This window comes from Peromyscus californicus, unplaced genomic scaffold (genome assembly GCF_007827085.1).
Source record: "Peromyscus californicus insignis strain IS unplaced genomic scaffold, ASM782708v3 Scaffold_9__1_contigs__length_137607984, whole genome shotgun sequence".
Classification (NCBI taxonomy): Eukaryota; Metazoa; Chordata; class Mammalia; order Rodentia; family Cricetidae; genus Peromyscus; species Peromyscus californicus.
In genome coordinates this window covers 80,028,817-80,046,570 of record NW_026294617.1, presented here as the reverse complement: position 1 = coordinate 80,046,570, position 17,754 = coordinate 80,028,817, and the positions used below count along the sequence as shown (strand labels likewise).

The following is a 17,754-nucleotide window of genomic DNA, read 5'->3' as shown; positions in this document are numbered from 1 at the left end:
GTGGATGCAGAGGCCACAGAGGGGTGCTGCTTACTGGCTTACTCTGCCTTCCTTCTTATAGAACACAGGACCAACACCCCAGGAATAACACTGCCCACCATTGACTGGGCCCTCTCCTATCAATCACTAATTAAGAAAATGCCCTAAATGTTTGCCTACAGTTGATCTTATGGAGGCATTTTTCCAATTGAGGTTCCTTCCTCTCAGGTGACTACAGCTTGTGTCAAGTGGACATGAAACTAGCCAGTGCAGAAGCTAATGCTTCCTGTGCTTGCTGTGGGGCCACCACTGGACTCGTTACGCTTCTGTACTGTTTTATTTCAAAGGCATTGAACTGAGTATCAAGTCTTCCATTTCACAGGGGAAGAAACTGAGGTTGAACAAGGTCAGGTAATCAATCGGCTTATTGTCACACAGCTGTGAGGAGCAGACTCCATCTGGCTTGTACAACTTCAAGTTGTTCTGCATGAGGGCGGCCTGCCCCATCTCCTAGAGAGGGAGAAGCTCAAACTACATAGAATTTACAAGGCAGGAGAGAATAAGGGGAAACAGGTGTTTTAATAGGAGAAACAAGAACCAAAGCAAACAAGGAAGAAAGGAAAGAAGAGAGGGAGGGAGGGAGGAAGGGAAGGAGGGAAGGAGGGAAGGAGGGAGGGGGAAGTTAGTTTATAAGAAGAGGTCGACAAGAACAAGTGGAAAGATTAGAGTTAGTTTGTCATGGCGTCAGAGGCAAGTCACTTCTTAGGGATAGCAGAGAAAAAAAGATATCACACAGGTGATACTGAAGTGTCCAGATGGAGGCAACTGAGTGAGCTCCCTCCCATGAGACCACGACTCCAGTACTCAGACCCCTGGACTGTTCCCTCTCAGAGCCTGCTGCAAGCCACAGGAAAATGTAATGGAATCCAGCTACTATCACAAAAGCTACTACTTGGAAAAGTCAAGGACTTTCCTGAAGGTCGAGTCATGGCTTAAGAAGTCTTGGTGAGTCCCTGGCGTGATTCCGTCCTGCGTGTCTGTTCTGAGGAGCAGAAGGCAGTTTCCTCCGTCCGACTTCTCTCACACCGAAGTGCGCGCCTCCACCTCATGGAAGACTCGATGGACATGGACATGAGCCCTCTCAGGCCTCAGAACTACCTTTTCTTTTCGGTTGTGAACTAAAAGCTGACAAGGATTATCACTTTAAGGTGGATAATGATGAGAATGAGCACCAGTTATCACTAAGAACGGTTAGTTTAGGGGCAGGGGCAAAAGACGAATTACACATCGTCGAGGTAGAAGCAATGAACTATGAAGGCAGTCCAATTAAAGTAACACTGGCAACTTTGAAAATGTCTGTACAACCAACAGTTTCTCTTGGGGGCTTTGAAATTACACGACCTGTGGTCTTAAGGTTGAAGTGTGGTTTGGGGCCTGTGCACATTAGTGCACAGCACCTAGTAGCTGTAGAGGAAGATGCAGAGTCAGAAGATGAAGATGAGGAGGATGTGAAACTCTTAAGTATGTCTGGAAAACGATCTGCTCCCGGGGGTGGTAACAAGGTTCCGCAGAAAAAAGTAAAACTTGACGAGGATGATGAGGATGACGATGAAGATGATGATGATGATGAAGATGAAGATGATGATTATTTTGATGATGAGGAAACTGAAGAAAAAGTTCCAGTGAAGAAATCTGCACGAGATACCCCAGCCAAAAATACACAAAAATCTGCCGGGCGGTGGTGGCGCACGCCTTTAATCCCAGCACTCGGGAGGCAGAGCCAGGCGGATCTCTGTGAGTTCGAGGCCAGCCTGGTCTACAGCGCAAGATCCAGGAAAGGCGCAAAGCTACACAGAGAAACCCTGTCTCGAAAAAACCAAAAAAAAAAAAAAAAAAAAATACACAAAAATCAAACCAAAATAGAAAAGACTTAAAACCATCAACACCAAGATCAAAGGGTCAAGAGTCTTTCAAAAAACAGGAAAAAACTCCTAAAACACCAAAAGGACCTAGTTCTGTAGAAGACATTAAGGCAAAAATGCAAGCAAGGATAGAAAAAGGTGGTTCTCTTCACAAAGTGGAAGCCAAGTTCATTAATTATGTGAAGAATTGCTTCCGGATGACTGACCAGGAGGCTATTCAAGATCTCTGGCAGTGGAGAAAGTCTCTTTACGAAAATGGTTTAAACAGTTTGAAATAATTCCGTCTTACTTAATTTCTGTAACAGTTGATATATCCGGCTGTCCTTTTTATAATGCAAAGTGAGAACTTTCCCTACTGTGTTTGATAAATGTTGTCCAGGTTCCATTGCCAAGAATGTGTTGTCTAAAATGCCTGTTTAGTTTTCAAGGATGGAACTCCACCCTTTACTTGGTTTTAAGTATGTATGGAATGTTATGATAGGACATAGTAATAGTGGTGGTCAGATGTGGAAATGGTAGGGAGACAAATATACATGTGAAATAAACTCAGTATTTTAATAAAAAAAAAAGAAGTCTTGGTGATATTTTAGCTATTGCATATGTATATATATATATTAGCTGGTTCCTACAATGTTTTTCTTGTGTGCTTCCAAGAACTCCTAACAGTGTATTTATCTATTTATATAAAATATCTATCAAGCATCCAAGGCCAAATGATCTCCTGAACTAATGTAACACCCTTATGGAAATGACACCTGTTAGGTAGATAGCTTTATTTCTTGTGCAATTTTAGCTGAGACCCTCCTTTCTTACAGCCTTACTAACATTATAGACTCCTAACTTCTTACCTAACCACTTCTAGAAATGTAGACTGAGCACATAAATTCCCTTTTTGATATACTAACCGATCATCAGCTCTCAGTTGACCTCCTCCTTTACCACTCCCCTTTTGGGTTGTAAAAGAAAGCCTGGTGGTCACTGCCTGAGGAAAACTTTTGTCTGCCTTTATGACCCTGTAAGAATTCAAGCCTGGTGACCTGGCTGGAGTGGGAGGATTGCTATTGCTTGGGTTTATAGCTAAATACCTCAGAGACTTGGGGAGAACAAAGAAGGATAAGGAGACTTGCAGGAGGATTTGAGGGTGAGAACTTGAGGATGAGATGGAGAAGAGAAATGAGAATGGAAGAACTAGATGGGTAAGAACTGGAGAGGAACGAACTGAGATGGGAAAGAACTAGGTTGAAGGGCTAGAAGAGAGGACTAGAGGAACGAGATGGAAGATGAGGAAGAGCCAGATGGGGAAGAACAAGATGAGGAAGAAGGAGATGGGAGAGGAGCTAAGATGGGAAGGACCTAGATGGGGCAGAACTCAGATGAGAGAATTAAGACAGTACTTAGAGGACAGCAGATAAACGTAGAGAGAAGTCAGGCAAGAAAGGAGCTAGGCATGAGAGCAGAATAAAAGCTGTGTAGAGAGAGAATTGACACAGAATAATAAGGTGTATGGACTAAGGAGTTTCATGTACGTTGATTCATTTCCTATCATCAAAGATTAATTATCAGCTGGTTGTAGATTCTTCCCGGACCCTGGGAGGGAACTATCAAGGGGCTGGACCCCCATAGTCCCCGATAAGGGCCAAAGAGACTTTGCAGATACTCTTGAGTTAATCCCGAGGTAGGGAGATAAAACCCAGCCTGATGTAAAGTTAAGACTTTTATGAAAAGAGCCCTGGTGGGCCAGTGCAGAGGAGGTATGAGGACAGGAGCAGAGCTGGAATGATGTGGGACCCCAGGACTCAGGCCTCTCTAAGAGGCAGAGAAAGTAAGGAAGGCTTTTCCAAAGCCTCCAGGAGGAATGGCACCCTAGGGAGCCATTCTGGACTTGTAATAACCGTAACTGTAAGACAATGTATGTGGGTTGTCTTAGTCACTATGTGTGTGGTGGTGTGTTGCAGCAGTCATGGGGAACGTGTGCAGAGGGCAGGACAGTAAAGCCCAGCTCCTCCAGTGAGGAAGAGCTGCGCATCTAAGCCTCAGCTCTTTGTAAGAGTAAGGGCGTCTTTATCCAGCCCCACTGCCCACACCAGGCACAAGAGGCCAGCTCTGCAGAGCAGTTGGACAGGCTCTTGTACGTTCACGGTCCCCATTCCTATGGAGGTAAGATGGATGTTTTTCTGGGCTAGACACGTCCCACTTCTCAAGCTCTCTAAAAGAGAGGGACAGCTATACTGCTGCATCTCCTTGACCTCTCGATTTTCCTTATATACAGTAACACACAGTCTCTCAACATCCCCCCCTCCCCCCAGGAACGTAAGAGAAAGGTTGCTCCACCCTCACCCTCCTGTCCTACTTTTGTTTTTTGAAACTAGGCCTCTCCCTATAGTCCCAGCTGTCCTGGATATTTAGACCAGGCTGGCCCAGAACTCACAGAGATCCTCCAGCCTCGGCCTCCTGAGTGCTGGGATTAAAAGTGCTGGGATTAAACCTGACAAGGTTGCTATGCTTGCATAACATGTTTAAAAAGAAAAGAGTCTCAAATTGTTTTAGCTGGATTCATTATTCCAAACTCTATTATGTTTTAATGTTTTTATTTATTCTATACATGTGTGTGTGTGTGTGTGTTTGTGAATGGGGTGCACGTGTCAGAGGAAACCTGTGGGAGTCAGGTGTCCTCCCTCTTCCAAGAGGGTCCTGGAATGGACTCAGGTCATCAGGCTTGGCAGCAAGAGCCTCCCCACTGAGTTCTGACCAGTCCTCTTGTGTTTATTTTCATATCATTCATAATCACTGCAAACAGATTAAAGGTGAATTTCAATTTGCTGGTTTACCAATGATTAAGTCTGTTTATATTTATTAAAATAATTATGCAAGAGGAAGTGACTCTGTCAGCAAATGTGTAGATAGCACATTGGCTAAGCAAACACACACACACACACACACACACACACACACACACACACACACACACACCAGATATAAAGCCAAGATTTTTTTTCCCTCTTTAAAATTATATCCTATATGTGGTATTTGAATGAGAACGGCCCCCATAGGCTCATATATTTGAATTTGACCCTGTTGGTGGAACTCTTTTAGGAAGGATTGCGGGGTGAGAGGGGGGTCCTTGTTGGAGGAGTGTCACTGGGGTTGAGCCCATGGCAGTCCCAGTCTCATTCTCCTGCCTGGTGCGTGTGGATCCCGTGTGAGCTCTCAGCTACTGCTCAAGCCGGGTCTGCTTGCCGGCTGCCATTCTCCCACTGTGACAGTCATGGACTCACCCTCTGAACCTGTAAGCAAGCCCCAAATTATATCCTTTCTTTTATCAGTTGCCTTGGTCATGATGTCTCCTCACAGCAATCGAAACGTAGCTATGACACCACAGTAAACTGTGAATACCTAAAGTATAAAATTTGCCAGGCAGGCAAGATGGCTGAGCCAACAGAGGCACCTGCCACCAAGCCTGATGACCTGAGTTCAATCCCTGGAACCTACATGGTGAAAGAAGAGAACTGACTTCCACAAGTTAACCTCTGACCTCCACATTTGTGCTGTGGCACCATGTACCCACACACATCAACACATACACATAAATGAATATGTGTAATGAAGTATGGAATTTGAGGCATTTTGACCTGTGTGCATTCACAAAGCCATCATCATAGTCAAGACAGTGACTTTGTGTGTCTACCCACAGACTGGTGAGTCTTCTATATTCTGCCCCTCCCCCACTTCCTTCTCCTTGTCTTTTTGTTGCTATGACTATAGGTTAGTTTACAGTTGGTGCAATTTTCTATAAAGGAGGTCACACTTTGGTCTTTTTTATTTTCTGGTTGGCATTTTTTCCCCACTGTGGTTATTTTGAGATTCAGTCAGGCAGTTGCCTACGATAATCATTCATCATTTTCATTGCTAACTAAAATTGCATAATGTCAACATAATCAGTTTGTTTATCTGTCCCCCATGGTAGAAATTTGTTTTGTTTTATTTTTCTTACATAGCACTACTAAGAGCATTCCACCGGATCTGTGATTCCTGTTAGGTCGCTGTGGAACAAGGAAACAGTTACATCATTATTTGCTTGGGGATGCCAGTCCATCGGTTTTGGTGCCGTCTCTGGGCATGACAGTTTATCTCCACTGCATTGCTTTGCTCCTTTGTCAAAAGTCAGTTTTCACGTACGTGGAAGCCTGGCTGTCTATCTGTTCCCTGGATCAATAGAGCTCTTTAAATGTTAATAACCCAGTCTCAAGTTCTGTAGCTCTGAAAGTCTTCAAGGCACACGCACTTGCCCTCAACTTCGTTCTTTTCTGATTTGTTTTAGGGTTTTCTTTTCTTTTTTTTTTTTTTTTTTGCTGTTGTTTTCTTTTTTTATTTCCATGTGAACTTCTAAATTAACTTATGAACTTTTTTTAAAAGCCTATATTTTATTTCTTTGTTTTAAGAACTAGAAATAGGAGGCTGGGTGTGGCGCATGCCTTTAATCCCAGTGCTCAGGAGGCAGAGGCAGAGGCAGGCAGAGCTCTTCATTTGAAGCCAGCCTGGTCTACATAGTGAGTATTGGGATAGCTAGGGCTACACATACACAGAGAAACTATGTTTTTTTAAAAAAAAAAACTAGCAGGGATAGCTAGGTGCTCAGTGGTTAAGAGTGCCGTTCTTCCAGAGGAGCTGGGTTGGGTTTTCAGCATCAACATGGTGCCTAACAACAGTTCCAGGGGCCCTAACACTCTCTTCTGGCCTCCAGAAGAGAGTGTGCATGTGGTGCACAGACATACATGCAGGCAAAACATCCATACATGTAAAATAATTAAGTCTTTAAAAATATATATTAGAAGATCTTTGGGGCCTATGCAGGGTGGCTTGGTTCGGCCTGGGAGGAAGGGACTGGACCTGCCTGGACTGAGTCTACCAGGTTGATCTCAGTCCGAGGGGGAGGCTTTGCCCTGGAGGAGGTGGGAATAGGGGGTGGGCTGGAGGGAAGGTGAGGGGGGCAGGAGGGGGGAGAACAAGGGAATCCATGGCTGATATGTAGAACTGGATTGTATTGCAAAAAAAATAATAATAAAAAAGATCTTTGGATACTAGATAAACAACTGGATCAGTTAATACCAAACAGTGGTTATTAAAAAAATCATTCACGGTCATTTTAAAAAAAGGAAATAGAAATAGAGAGAGTTTATTAAGATGGTGAAAGCATTTCTGGGGGTAGGAGTAAGCAGGGAAAAGCATGTGACTGTCCAGAGTCTTGGGGCTCTTATAGGGTGTGCGCGGGACCACCTCTCCCAAGCTTGTATGTCACAGGCCCTTCTTCTACACACGTTGTTTATTTCATGGAGTCCAGGAGATATATAAGTCGATTTCTGCTAAGATTTTTTTTTTTTTTTTTTTGGTTTTTCGAGACAGGGTTTCTCTGTGTAGCTTTGCGCCTTTCCTGGGACTCACTTGGTAGCCCAGGCTGGCCTCGAACTCACAGAGATCCGCCTGGCTCTGCCTCCCGAGTGCTGCTAAGATTTTTGTTTGGTATTGTGCTGAATTAGTAAGACATTTGAGGAAAAAGAACCTGTGTACAATGAGTCTTCAGAAGGATGAAAAAGAGGTGTAACTCTCCACAGACGTCTTCTTTAAATCCAGTGTTCTGTAGTCTCTACTCTACAGGCTTTCCTCTTTTGCTACATGTATCCAGACATATTTCATACCTTTTAATCCTATTAAAGTGATACATCTGTAAAACTCCAGTTTCCATCTTTTTGTTGATAGTATACAGAAATACAATTGGTGTTTATCAATTTTATATTCTCCAAACTTGCAAAACTCACTTGTTCTAGAAATTCTTTATGGACTCCACTAGATTGACTCCATAAATAGTCATAACACTTGTATACAGGGAGCCTCTTGTCTCTTCCCGGGAGATTTATGGTACCTTTTGTTTTATTTTACTTGCTTACTGCATGGACTGGAGCCCCCAGGTCGATGCTGAGGAGACTTGGATGAGAAAACATAGGCAGCCTAGCCTTGTCCTCACCTTAGAAGTCCAGTCAATTCTGTTAAGTGTCGTAGTAGCTACTGATTTTGTTTTAATAAAAGATGCTCTTTATTAGCTTGAGTTCATTCTTTTCCCAATTGGCTAGAGTATTTAATCAGGAATAGGTATTGAATTTTGTCCAGTAACTTTTCTGTATCTACTGAGATGATTCAAATGGTTTTTCTTTACTTTGTTGATTTGTTTAGTTACCAAACTGATTGATTTGTAGAAAGAAGGTAGATAGCCCTTGGATTTCTCCATATCTCTATTTTTTTATTCCGTTCACTAAAGTTTTACACATTTGCCTCTGAAGAAGACCACTCTGTAATATTTTGAGTAGCCATTGACATCGACATCCCCTCACAGGAAAACTTGCTGTGGTATGACCCCATTGGTGACAGTTCTTTTACTTTTTAGTTACTGTTCTCGTTAGTTTAACTATGTGGTGGGCTGTGTGCCTGGAAGTGCAGGTGCCTGGGAGTACCAGAGGCATCACATCCCTGAGAGCTAGAGTTAGAGGTGGTGTCTGTGAGCCACCCACGTGGGTGCTGGGAACAGGACTCCAGCCCACTGCAAGAGCAGTGTGTATTCTTAACCACTGAGTCCTCTCTCCTGTCCATGATGATTTTTTAAAGCTTTTTAAATTTGCTTTTGTCTCTGAAAAACATTTTTTTTCTGGGTAAGCCGGCAAATGCTGGAGCTGATGGGTTTTGCTGTGTTGCTATGTTCTTTCTATGTCTCAGAGTTGTTCGCTAATCTTTTCCCTTCAATGAATCTGTTATTGCCAGTGAGTGCATTTCTCACCTTGGGCATTATGGTTCATCTCTGAAAGTCTAACCTCCTGGCTGGCTGTGTGTGATCTCTGCTTGATGACCCCTCCCATCTAGCCCTTTAGGTCATCCTTCCTCATTTCAAATAGTCTCCTTTAAAATAAGCACATGGGCCCCCGACCTTGGCTCAGTGTTTGAGGGTGATCCTCAGCTTATCTTCAAGGATGCCTCAGATGGCCATCTTCTTCCTTAATTTACCTTTTTAGACTTATTTTATTTGTGTGAGAGTTTTGCCTACATGTATCTCTGTGCCACAATGCGCAATGTCTGGTGCCTGGCAAGAGACAGAAGAAGGCCTTAGATTCCCTGGAACTGGAGTTACAGATGGTTGTGAGCCATATGAGTGCTGGGAACTGAACCCGGGTCCTCTGCAAGAGCAGCAAGTGCTCTGAACTGCTGAGCCCTCTCTCCAGCCCTGGTAGCAATCTTTTGCATGCTCTATGTACTTGTGAACTGCAGCCTCCTTGTCTTCTTGGACCCTCAGCTCCATCTCAGCACAGGGGCTCTACCTCTGTCATCTACTTCCCAGAGCTCTCTTCAGGAAAATGTGGGGATCAGAAGCGAACTTATTAGAGTCGGTTCTGTCCTTCCACCGTGTGGGTCCTGGGGACTCACGTCCTCAGGGTTGGCAGCAAGTACCTTATCCTCTGAGTCATTGCTCCCATCCTGGATGGACAGAGCTTTAAATCACTTTAAATCACTGTTGTAGCAGGTGTTTTATTTTGTTTGTTTGTTTCTTTCGGGGGGATGTCTTTCAGATGGGAAGACATATTTGTCCCTGTTGCTCTATTTGGGCTAAAAGCAGAAGTGTTAGAATATAGGAATTCAGTTGTAGAAATTTATTTTTCATGGTTGTAAAGACTTAGAGTTCCCAGATCAAGAGGCCCACAGACTTTGTGGCTGGTGCGGTCCTATCTCAGGTTTCATGAAAGATGCCTTCTTACTGCAACCGCATGTTAGAAAGGCTGAGGGACCTCCCTGCAACCCCTTTATATAAGGCAACAATCTCACTCATGAAGGCCATACCTTCAAGACTCAATTGATTCCTCCAAACCCCTCCCCTAGTCCCACAGCCCTGAGGATTAAGAGTCCAGCATACTATCATTCTGGCTGGATGCACTTATTTCAAGTAGTTTAGATTTTCTGTTGCGGTTGTTATTTTGTGTTGGGTTTGTTTGTTTGTTTTTGTTTCTTTGTTTTGTTTTTTGTTTATGTCTAAGCAATTAGAAAAACTAGAGACATTTAAATGAGATTATGTTAAGATTCAGGTAGCAAAACCCTAGTGCACCATAGCTTTGGATAACTGGAGATGGGGGCTGTGGATTGCTGTGTCTTAGTTCCTTTTCTGTTGCTGTGATAAAACACCATGACCAAGGCAACTTGCAGAAGGAAGGGCTTATTGGGCTTGTGTTCTTGAGGGATAAGAGTCCACCGTGGCAGGGAGGCATGGCAACAATCTGCAGGCATAATGGCAGGAACAGGAAGCCGAGGGCTCACATTTCAACCACAATTGTGAGCATGAAGCAGATAGAATGAACAGAAAGGAGAGCAAGACTATAAACACTTAAAGCTTACCCACAGTGTCCTACTTCCTACAGCAAGGCTGCTCCTCCTAGGCCTCCCCAAACAGCACCACCAAGTGGGGACCAATGTTCAAATATCTGAGCCGATGGGGACATATACGATGATTCATCTCAACAACGACACCAGATTTTTTTCCATTTTCATCTCTCTGATCTACTTTCTCTTGTCTTAAACCTTCACCATACTATCGACTATTGGCTGTGTCTGGTTGTTGAATAGTAAGTGCACAACTTCAGGGCTCTGCATTCAATTCCATCGCCTAGGCTGCAGCCATTTTCTTCCTGGAGACCACAGCAACATTTTCTCCAATCTTGTAGACTACATCTTACTCATATGCCTCTAAAAGCTCCAGCTTTATCCAAAGGCAGCATATTCATCCTGAATCATTCAGATTCTGATGGGGTGAATCCCTCCAAAACCTTGCTTTACCAAGGAAGAGAGGGACGCCCAGTGATGACCCTCATCGTTGCCAAAAGTGAGAGGAATATGGGGCAGTATATTAGCTACTTTCCTCGTTGCCATATCTATATCCACATGCTTGACGAGAAGCAACTCGGGGTGCGGTGGGGGGGAGGTGTATTTTGGCTCACAGTTTGAGGGCACATTGTGGCTGGGAAGGCATGATGGATGGCAGGAGCTTGAGGCAGCAGGTGACATTTCCTCTTCAGTCAGGAAGCGGAGAGAGATGGATGCTGGTGCTCTATTCACGTTCACCTCTTTATTCAGTCTGGGATCCTAACTCATTTGATAGTTACACCCAAATTCAGGGTGGATCTTCCCCCCCTCAGCCAAACTTCCCTGGGAAATCCTTCATAGACTTCATAGACACACCTACAGGTGTGGCTTCTGGCTGATTCTAAAGCTCATCAAGTTCATCCGTCAAAATTACCATCACAGGAAGCAATCTCCATGCCGGTCTAGGTAGGCGGTATGCTATTTGTAAACACTCTGGATAAATAACCAAATACAGATATGAACGGTCTCTCCAGTCCTTGAACACAAGAAGCCAGCTCCATTATAATGAGAACAGTATTTCCTACTTCTGATGAGATATTTTGGAGACATCCAGATATGTATATTGGGATTTGAGTCCAATAAGTCAAACTAGAGGGGCTCTAGAGACCACCTTTCCTTGGACAGAATTAACATTCTCGTGTGCTTTTTCTCAACTCGTATTTCAGCCTCGACATCCTCTGCAGTTCTTGTCTTTTACAACGGTGTGTTACAGGCACAGATTAGACAACCTGGAGATGGCTAAGAATAATGATAACTGAAAGTTCTGCAGTTGTCAAAACCACAGTGGCCGCTGAGTGACAGTCTGAATGCCTGAGTCAGGAGCTGGCCCAGCTGATCCCCTAAGGCCCACATGGGCTCCTGGGAGACTGAAAGCTCTCAGCAGTTTTATTTTAAGTGAAGGACATTTCAGTTATTATACAGGGTACTTTTTTTTAAAAAAACAGAAGAAGAAACCTTAGTGTTACTAACATGGCCACTTAGAACACTATCACTTCTCCCTTCAGCTGAAACATGCTGGAACTGGCCATTTGTAGAACTCATCATGTATCCATCCGGGGTGGTGCTGCGCCCTCCACTTCCCTGGCTGACCGTGATACCTGACAGATGCACGGTGAGATGGCTACTGCCATCATCTACATTATGGACAAAGAACCTGAGTTGCAGAGACAGGATTCCTTTGTCCAATGTCATGCATAATAAAGAATGGAGCTGGGATCTGAGCAGCTGGGACTCTGTCTCGAGCATGTGTAATGAACCACAGTACGCCTCTGCTAAGTGCTTGAGGGGAAAAACATATAAATAATGCCTTGTGGCTTTACAGACATAAATAAACCGGTGTAATTTTTACTGTAGGTCTCTCTGCATTTCACACCAAGCTCCAGTCCTGGGAATTACTACAAATGCTACCACTTCTGGAGTTAAAGCCAAGAGGCTCCATCAGCACCTCTCACCCAGGAACAGTTTTGCCCTTCCCCTTCCCCTGGGTACCTTCGGCAATGTCTGTAAACACTGTTGATTGTCTTGACTCCAGAGGAGAGCTGGCGGAAGTGCTACTGGCCTGGGTCAATGTAGGGAACAGTAAATGGTTTTTTGTTTTTTTTTTTTGGTTTTTCGAGACAGGGTTTCTCTGTGTAGCTTTGCGCCTTTCCTGGAACTCACTTGGTAGTCCAGGCTGGCCTCGAACTCACAGAGATCCGCCTGGCTCTGCCTCCCGAGTGCTGGGATTAAAAGCGTGCGCCACCACCACCCGGCAGGGAACAGTAAATGTTTTACAAAGCACGGGAAGGAATAATCCAGGCCCAAAATGTCACTGGAGAAGTTCTAGGCAAGACTAAAACAGAGCTCGAAATCTGCGGATTGAGGTTCACTCTCTGTGGACACTACCCAGAGCTTTGGTAAATACTCAAGTAGCAGGAACCTCACTCCCACTCACAGAGCCTGGAGAGGTAGCACACTTCACTCTTGTACACCAGCCTGTATCTCTACCCCAGTGGTTAGCCAGTTATTCTTTAGAATGCCGCCTCCTTGTCTGACAGGCTATGGGCTAAGTATAGCCTGGGAAAAAAACGTTATCCTTAGCTGTTCCCAGAGAAGTATCCGGGCTACGCTTACTTCTTTGGTCTTTCCTTGGTTATACTCTAGTGTGGTCCTTGATTTCTATTTCTGCTTTCCTATGGTAGCAGATTCCTAATCCTGTCTCAAAATTCCCTGATTATTATCCTCAGTAGACAAGCAGGCTGACGGAGCCAAAGTGCTCAGGCTTTTTTGAGTCTGTTCTGTGATTTGGTTTCTAAGTGGACATGTGCACGCATAACCAAGTGAGGCGTGAGGCAAGGCTTTCTGGTGTTCTGGGACATGGGCCATGGCCTCTGACACCTGTGGCCTCTTCACATCCCCCATTTCATGGTCTCAGCAAGGCTCTAAGAATAGCCTCTGTGAGCTTACGACGTGTGGCCCGGGTTCACAAAATCCAGAAACACGTCTCAGGCCCTCCTTCTGAGCGCAAAGGGACTGCTAACCTTCCCTCTGACTCATAGGGAAAGCCAGCTTCCAAAGTGGTGAGATAGGAGAGCTTGGAGAAGGGGCCTTGAGTTGCACATGCCTACTCCACCTGTTTGTGGATCCAGTAGCTAATCTTACTTCCACCCACCAGTTTCTAGATGAGAATCCTTAAACTCAGAAGCTCAGTGATTTTCCTAAGGTGACACATGGGCTAGGTGAGCCAGGTACACATTGTGAAGGCCCTGGCCTTTGCTGCGTTCTTTCCAAGAAAAGCACTGACCTTGTTAAGCATAGCAACGTCTGTAAGCACTTAGATTGTCTTAGCTAAGAAAGGAGACTGATGGAGGTGCTGCTGGACTAGGTCGTACTGAGTGTTGAAGTAACAAGTAACATGTCCTCACTAGCAAAACTAAATGGAACTTCTAGACAGGACGAGTAAAATAACTGGAAATAGAAAGCAGATTGGACATTGGTGGGGGACAACGAGGCACAAGAATGAACAAAGATAAAAAAGAAAGGCAGGCGGGTGGGGGGTTATAGAGAAAGGAAGGAAAGAGTGGGAAAGGGGAAAGAAGGGAAAATGGAAGGAGAAGAGAGGAAGGCAGAAGAAAGAAGGGAATTAAGAAAGGAAGGAAGGAAGACAAGAGAGGAAAGAAGGCCAGACAGACAGACCAAACTCTGTTACTCTGTGAGACACAGTCAAGTTACCTGGGACACATGTAATTGGAGTCTTTGAGGAGCAGAGAAAAGGGAGGTCTAGACACAGTGTTTAAGAAATAAATGGCTAAACAATTTCTAAGTGTGACTGAAACCATGAGTCCGCAGACCCATGCAGTTTAACAAACCTCACCAGGAAAAGGGGGAAGAGGAAGCAGGTAAGGTGTTGTGGAATATCAGCTTAAGATGTGTTACATTTGTTTATGCTGTGGAATATTTGTGTAATGATGCAAAGATGTGTTGCATTCTTTTATGTTGCATCTGTTTAACTCTGTAAAGCTGTGCTACTTTGCCTGTCTGAAACACCTGATTCATCTAATAAAGAACTGAACAACCAATGGCTAGGCTGGAGAGGGATAGGTGGGGTTGCCATGCAGAGCGAATAAGTAGGAGGAGAAATCTAGGCTCGAGGAGAGAGAAGAGGAGGAGGAAGAAAAGGAGAAGGAGAGGAGGATGCCAGGGGCCACCCAGCCACACAGCCACCCATAGAGTAAGAAGGAAAGAAAGATATATAGAATAAAGAAATGTAAAAAGCCCAGAGGCAAAACGTAGTTAAAGAGAAACAGGACAATTTAAGTTAGAAAAGCTGGCTAGAAATAAGCCAAGCTAAGGCCGAGCATTCATAAGTAAGAATAAGTCTCCAAGTATTTAGTTAGGAGCTGGGTGTTGGGCCCTCAAAGATTAAAAAAAGAAAAAAAACAACTACAGTAAGGCTAACAATAAACCTCTGGAAAGAGGTAATAATAGGAAATAGTGAAGAAAGCCAGAGAAGGTGATGTGTAAAGGAACAAATCTAGCTAGAAGCTATGCACACCAGTGGTGTAGTGGCCAGCAGGTAGTTACCGGCAGCATCTTTCTTGCCTGTGATGAGATGTTTGGGTTGGAAGAGCTGGCAGTAGGTACCAGTGTGAACTTCACCAATAACTGTGGGCTCTACCTCTATGAACGCTGCCCTGGGCACATGTTGCCAGTGTCTGTCTCACTGAAAAAGGTGTCGAAGGAGTCATCTTTTCCTCCAATGGTCTTGGCACTTGGTATCTTGCCACCAGGCTAGGTGCCGTGTTCTGGGCAGTAAGCTCCCGGATGCACCCACACAAGGTTGCTGCTCTGTGGCTGTGGAACAGACGGCAGAGGCAAGAGGCGAGAAGTTGCTGCCTCTTACGGCACATCTCTTAGGCAGTCAGTGTAAGGGGATCAGCAGCATTTGCTACTTTTACTGAACAGCATACTGGAGGTCTATCCAGTGTAATATGGCAAGAAAAGTAAATTCAACATATGTGGATTTAAAAGGTACAATAAAATGGTCCTCATTTATAGATGACATGATTGTCTGTATCAGTGGTTCTCAACTTTCCTAATGCTGTGACCCCTTAATACAGTTCCTCATATTGTGGTGGCCCCCAACCATAAAACTATTTTCATTGCTACTTTATAATTGTAACTTTGATACTGTTACGAACTGTAATGTAAATATCTGTGTTTTCTGATGGTCTTAGGGATCCCTGTGACAGGGTCATTTGACCCTTCCCCAGGGGGATCGTGGCCTTTGAAGCTGTTTGCCAGAAACTTTAATACTGTTACTATGTGTACCATTTACTAAAAGCAAGAAAGTACTGCGATGCAAGACTAGCTAAACCAAAGAAGACCCGCGCCATGGTCATCATCCCCAATTGATCTCTAGGGGTCAGCACGATGATTCACTAGGGGTCAGCACTTGACAATGCTGAGCCTGAAGGCCTGAGTTCAATCCCCAGGATCCATATCGTAGAAGGAGAGAACTGACTTCTACAAGTTGTCCTCTGACCTCCACTGAATCCCATTCATCCACCCCCCCCCCACACACACACACAAGATAAATAAATGAATAAGTAACTAAGTGAGCTGTAGATTCAATTTAATGAGAACGAAGTTTCAGGAGTCATTTTGATACAAACTGTCAAGTTGATTTAAAATTTTATATGGAAACATAAAGGACTAAGAAGAGTTAAAAAGTTTCAAAGAAAGACAAGTGCTTTTTTGCTTAAGAAGTTATCCTCCTTAATCTCAAGACACTATAAAGTTACATTAATGAAGACAGAATTTATAGTCACATTCACCCAGAAACTTCCAAGAATGTAACAGACTGGAGGGCTGAGAAGTAGAGTCACACAAATATTCCAGCAGTTGACCACTGGAGACAGAATTCAGGAAGTAGAGTCACACAAATATTCCAACAGTTGACCTCTGGAGACAGCATTCAGAGCCATGCTGCTTGCCTAGCATGGATGAAGACTTGGTTTTGACACTCAGCACTGCAAAATGAATGAATGAATGAATGAATGAATGAATGAATGAATGAATGAATGAATGGTATGAAAGAAAGGTTGACTGGCTGTTAACAATGTTGCTAAGATGGTTTATAGAGTAAAAGAAGGTTTTCTCACTATGTAACGTTTTGAGGTTTTAACTAGATGTGGTAGGTTAGAGGAAACTCTCCTATTTTTCTGATAGGAAAAGAGACCAGTCGTTCAGAGCAGACACTAGCCACCTCAGGGAACTGCACGGGACCCACATTCAATAGAAACAGAGAGGAAGACAGAAATATGGAGTCTTGTTCCAACCATCTTTAGATCAGCAACCTCTGTCCTTCCTTTCTGGGATTGAATATGTGAGCCAGTGAGTTCTTACATTCCCTCCCTCCTTCCCTCCCTCCCTTCCTTCCTTCTACCTTTTCAAGCAAGCTCATTTTTTTTTCTTGTCCCATGCCACCAAAGATTTATGATCACAACTCAATGTTCAGGAATTTAAGATGTATTTAAATATTGCCTCCCCCTCCCCTGCAAACCTGGATTCCAGTGTGAAAGAGGAGGCGAAGGGGGCTGGACCCAAGCCTTCTGCAGTAGGTGTCCTGTCTGGGGAAGAACAGCTCAGTCTTCCTTCTAGTGGGGGCAGCATGGTTTCGGGTGAGGTGGTGGCTGCTTCTCACAGCAAGAGGGACCTGGGAGGTCATCGGGGCCAAAGGTTCCTTAGGATTGCAAGTTGAGTTTTAGAGCTGTTGGCTTTGGCAGACACGTCCCTCAGGACTGGTAAGGAGTGTGCAGGGAAGTCCCATGCTCTCTGCTTTGGTGATGCCCACACAGCTGCTGTTGGGCGCCCAGAGTCATCCTGGCAGATTACACGTTATATTGACATATACTGTCATCTGACACATCATGCACACTTCAAGGAAACCGTTCTCCTCTGACATTGAACCCTGTACTCATTCCCAGAGCCAGCCGAGAGGAGTGTTGGAAGGAAAAGCCCAGAGGACGAGGACTCTTGAACAGGAATTCTTAGAAAATGATCCCCTGAGTTTCATCTCCCACTTGGGATTTGGGCACATTCATTTCCACTTAATGCTCAGGCTCACGGGGGACAAAATTGTTTCCCTTCATTCTCCACAGCACAGCTGAGGCAACCTGACATTTCCAGGAAGAGTTGAATGCTAAAGGAACAGGAAGGAAACAGTGGGTAGTTCGGATACCTGTTCTAGACTGGGCTGCTCGTACGGACAGTGTGATCATTTGGACTATCACACAGCAAATACTCGCCCCTGCTGCTTCCCCCGAGAGTGGAATATACACACTCCTGCCCCATCGGTGACTTTATTTGCCCCACAGAATGCTAGTGGACGTAATGTGAATGGAAACTTCTATTTGTCAGGCTT

General features: G+C 44.4%; 1 pseudogene; it reads left to right on the top strand.

Annotated features, from left to right (window-relative positions):
- Positions 1 to 995: 995 nt before the first annotated feature.
- On the top strand, positions 996 to 2,463 carry LOC128105718 (nucleophosmin-like; annotated as a pseudogene).
- The last annotated feature ends 15,291 nt before the right edge of the window (positions 2,464 to 17,754 follow it).